This window comes from Sinocyclocheilus anshuiensis, unplaced genomic scaffold (assembly GCF_001515605.1).
Source record: "Sinocyclocheilus anshuiensis isolate Anshui unplaced genomic scaffold, SAMN03320099.WGS_v1.1 scaffold640, whole genome shotgun sequence".
Classification (NCBI taxonomy): Eukaryota; Metazoa; Chordata; class Actinopteri; order Cypriniformes; family Cyprinidae; genus Sinocyclocheilus; species Sinocyclocheilus anshuiensis.
This window is the reverse complement of record NW_015554127.1, coordinates 1,230,226-1,234,809: the sequence shown is the minus strand read 5'-3', so window position 1 is coordinate 1,234,809 and position 4,584 is coordinate 1,230,226. Positions and strand designations below refer to the sequence as shown.

At 37.5% G+C, this 4,584-nt stretch overlaps 1 protein-coding gene across 1 annotated transcript in view; it reads right to left on the bottom strand.

The window, feature by feature from the left end:
• The window catches only part of LOC107670182 (teneurin-2-like), a 613,574-nt gene that overhangs the window by 77,249 nt on the left and 531,741 nt on the right, over positions 1-4,584 (bottom strand). The window lies entirely within an intron of this gene.

Here is a 4,584-nt window from a genome sequence, read left to right as displayed (position 1 = left end):
TATATATATATGCATCTTACATTTGCATGTTAAAACTACTTTATTCAGTAATGCTCATCACACAGTCTTCTTTAGTTGTGAGCTAGATGGGAAGACAAATGGCACAACTTAATCAGATAAACTAACTGTTGCACATGTAAACTTATCTCTTCAGTTTTTTGAACATTACACATGAGTCAAACAAACACAATTTACACATTTTATATTAAAGCCTACTGGGTTTGCAATAAAAACTGGATGGATTCAGAGTTAGACATGGAGCAACAATGTTGCTTTTGGATGCAATGTTACAAAAAAAAAAAATCTGCAATGAAAAACAGTCTTAAATAAGTACAAATAGTTACAAATAAGTAATTGATAATTAAAATAAATTGTTATTAGAAATTCTAACTTGAATAATTAAAGAACTAAATTAATTCCTATTTAAATCTATGGCTATGAAGCATCGGTAGCTTTTAAAACAACTGCACAGACTGTCTGCATTCATTTGAATGAAAATGTGCTTTGAAAATGACCAATAATTAACAAAAAGAGTGACTAGGAGACAAAGAGAAAACATGCAGTGAAGGGAAAATAACCTGTTCATCCTATGGGAACTCATGCCATTCCCGGTCTCAACTGACTATGCAATGCACAGCACACCAATCACAAATTAACTTATTTATCCACGGAAAAGTAACTAGAAAAGTGCAGACCAAAAGTTTCCCACGAGCATGGCATCACAGGAGGCTGCTATTGCATCACAAGGGTGGAGACTTTCCTCCAAACTTTCTCTCTTTGGTTTATAAATCTGCAGAGGTGGATTTGGTCCGTGTTTCTGGTCAGGGAGAGGCAGACAGTGTGTGAAAATACTCTCTCTCTGCTGTTGATACAAAAATAAAAATAGGCCTATTAACTTTAGTGTGTCGGCTTAGTGCTGTGTGACCTAGAGGCGAGAGGAGATGAGCCTCTGCAGACACAGACTCCCCGAGCCTCCATCTCTCCACACTGAGGTGCATGTGACATTCTGTGCTATTTACACAGCTGAACACATCTCTGATCTATTCGGCTACTTAATGGGCTGGATCCAATTTTAAGCATTATATGGCAGCTTATTTTTATTACATATTTGATTTCATTTCAAGTTGCCTTTTATATTCTTATAGAGATCATTATTTTTCCCAACTTACAACAATTGTCAAGGTTTCTTGCACCAAAAACTTATTTTAATTTAGCTTCACATGACCATTTTCCACCCATCAAGGGGCCTTTACCCTGACAGTTGTTTGCCAAAAAAGAAAAGAAAAGAAAAAGACTGGAAGTCATTTATTTTCAATGAAAGTAACTGAAATTTACCCAGCAATTTTGGGCAAAACTGGACCGCAAACCTCCAGAGATAAAATTAAGGTAATAAACAGTATAAAAAGTGTGCTACTGCATCTACTGTACCTTAAAATTAAACTGAGAGATTTATGCATTATTATTTTACAGAAGAGGGGCCAAGTAATAATAATAATAATAATAAAAACACTACACTAATATAATTTGTAATATCAAAACACAAGTGTAAACTCCAAATTGAATTTTAATCTAGTAATACAAAATGTTAATTTCAAAATGTTATGTTTATTCTAGGAATATGGTGGCATTAACTTTAACATTTTATTTGACATTTTTTCTTGAGTTTATTCTTAAGGCAAAATGCCTTAAATCTTGAGGAAACAAATATTCTCAAAATTTATTTTATTTCACTTTTTTTCCCTAAAAAAAGCGAGTTTAATTTATAAAACCATTAAGGGGAAAAAATAACGAACCTTTTCAGAATGCACACACACACACACACACACACACACACACACACACACACACACACACACACACACATTCTAATGTGACCATTATAATTTAAACATTCAAATTATGTCACTCCAATGCCAATATGCTGTTATTTTTAACAACATAACGGTGGGTAAATAATGACAGTGTTTTCATTTTAGGGAGAACAATTTTTTGCACATAAAAGGATCACTGTCTCTGAGGTTAACACTTGTAACCATAGTGAAGTGAACAGGCACTTGCAGGATTCCACTGAGAAGGCCCACAAACCCGCCTGTTGCCCAGGAATGGTGTGTGTGGTGCTGGTCGATGCCAGCACAGATCCTGGTGGTCTGCTGGTGGTCCAATCTGTGTCAATCAATGTACTCACGACTTCTCTATATCACGCATGCGCGCCACACTTCAGAGCCTCCGCAAATGCGATGAGTAATGCAGTTAATGAATGTGAATATATTGGAAATGAGTTTGTGAATTACACGCGCGTGTGTGTGACAGGTGGCCCATCTGCATTGACAGAACCCCAATTAAAAAGCTGCAGTGAGAGGGGCGGGGCCTGATAGCAGGGGAATGGGGAGAGGGGCCAGAGTTTGGGCCGGCTTCCTGGCTTGGTGAGGTTTGGATTGGTGTGGGGAGTGTAGTTCTGTCTCAGCAGATGGCAGGCTTAGTGCTGCTGGGTAGTCCTGATGGCTTCAGTACAGGAGCCCATTCTAACACACCTGAGCATCCACGAGTCAATGCTGAACGTCGGGCCTTCATTATAGGACCGCTTCATAATTTTGTGAGCGAATGAGGAAGGATTATGTGACAATTATCCAGTGCCAGTTAGCTGTCTAAATATTACCCAGCCATAAAGCCGATAGATATTACACACATTGGCAACTTCCAGTGATTTATGACAACAGCGCAGAGAACCGAAGGACAGAATGCAATGCTGGAACCCACTGGAGTTTCCCGACGAGAATAGTTTAAGAAATATCATCATTTGTAGCATGTCAGGGTTAGTGCTGCTTAACATAGAAAAGGTTTAATATAAAACGATAGGCTTTATGAAGCTATATTATAGACAACTTTATTTATGGATTAATTTATTAATGTATTTACATTTATATGTAATTTATATATATATTAACTTAAATGATTTTAGCAAATGGCTGCAATATAACAAAGAGTGAAAAATTTAAGGGGGTCTGAATACTTTCCGTACCCACTGTATATATAAATATATATATAATATATATTTCTCCACAGGAAACTCTTTGCTGTTTGTGTTGACACAGGGTTTTCCCTTCAGGGGATCCTGAGGGTACTCCAAGGGGAAAATAAATAAAACATAAAGAGCTGAAATTTTGATGGCATTTCTATTAACCAATTTCTAAGTAAAGATCTATTTGCATTTTATAATAAGTTTAATGTCCTTAATGAACGTTATTATAAAGTGTTACAGAGAAAATTAGCATTTTAATACTGGGAGTCCCTATTTTGGCTGAGAGTCTGGCTGGGGGGAGGCCTCTGGATCTGTAAAGATTGAAAAGCCCTGACGCAAACCACATGAAACATCTTCTGGGTAAATTATGATCAGGAAGGTGCCAATGGGCGTGTCCACATAATCAGCAGCACAAAGACGCCAATCAAACACAGCAGACAATTAACGCCGGAGGTCACAGGCATATTGGCAGTTTATGTGTGCATCACAGGGTGACCCTGAACTGAACAAAACCTTGTCACTCTCCAGTCCTGTACACAGCAGTCCCAAAGCATTCATGTCTGAGTGCTGGATGGCCCATGCTGACATACAGGACAGCCTATCAGCCCTGCTTTAATTACAGCCAGTCAGGAATCTGCACTTCCAACAGGCCTGAGACCTGTCCTGGTGAATTAAGCATGCAGCCTGGCCTCATGAATAGTGCATGCAGGTATGCTGCTTCTCTGATCTGGGAACAAAGGAGGTGACCCTCAGCCCAGCAGGAGAAACATACAGAGAAAGAAAGAGAGAGAAAGTGTGAATGAGAAAGCTGAGGCACAGGGGTGAGTGAATGTGTACACATGAGAGACATCGCATTTGAGGGAACTATGAATGCTAATACTCTAAAATCTGCACATACATAATACAGTGTGCATGTGTGATCTGTAAGCACACACTACTGTATGTTTGTTTCAAAATGTATTGAGCATGAAAGTCACATACCATAATACTACATATTTTGTAAGCACAAAAATAGAGAGACATAGGTCGAAATGACTACCCTAATATACACTACCATTCAAAAGTTCAAGAAAATAATTCAGCAAGGACACATTTATAAATACTAAGTACATCCATCCATCCATCCATCCATCCATCCATCCATCCATCTATCTATCTATCTATCTATCTATCTATCTATCTTTTTTACTGCATTTTCAATCCAATAAAAGCAGCTTTGGAAAACATACATAAGAGACTTAAAAAATGTTTTTTTTTGTTTATATATTATATATTGTAATACTCTATACTTACAGAAATAAATGCAGAACTAGGTATTGTTTTCAAATTAGTTTCTATATTTGAATATAATACATTTCTACCCATTTATTTACTTCTGTAATTATATAATTTTACAGAATTAAGTGAAGTGAATGTGAAGTGACATGTGGCCAAGTATGGTGACCCATACTTGGAATTTGTGCTCTGCTTTTAATCCATCCAAGTGCACACACACACACAGTAGTGAGTAGTGAACAAACACACACACACACACACACACACACACACACCGTGAACACACACCC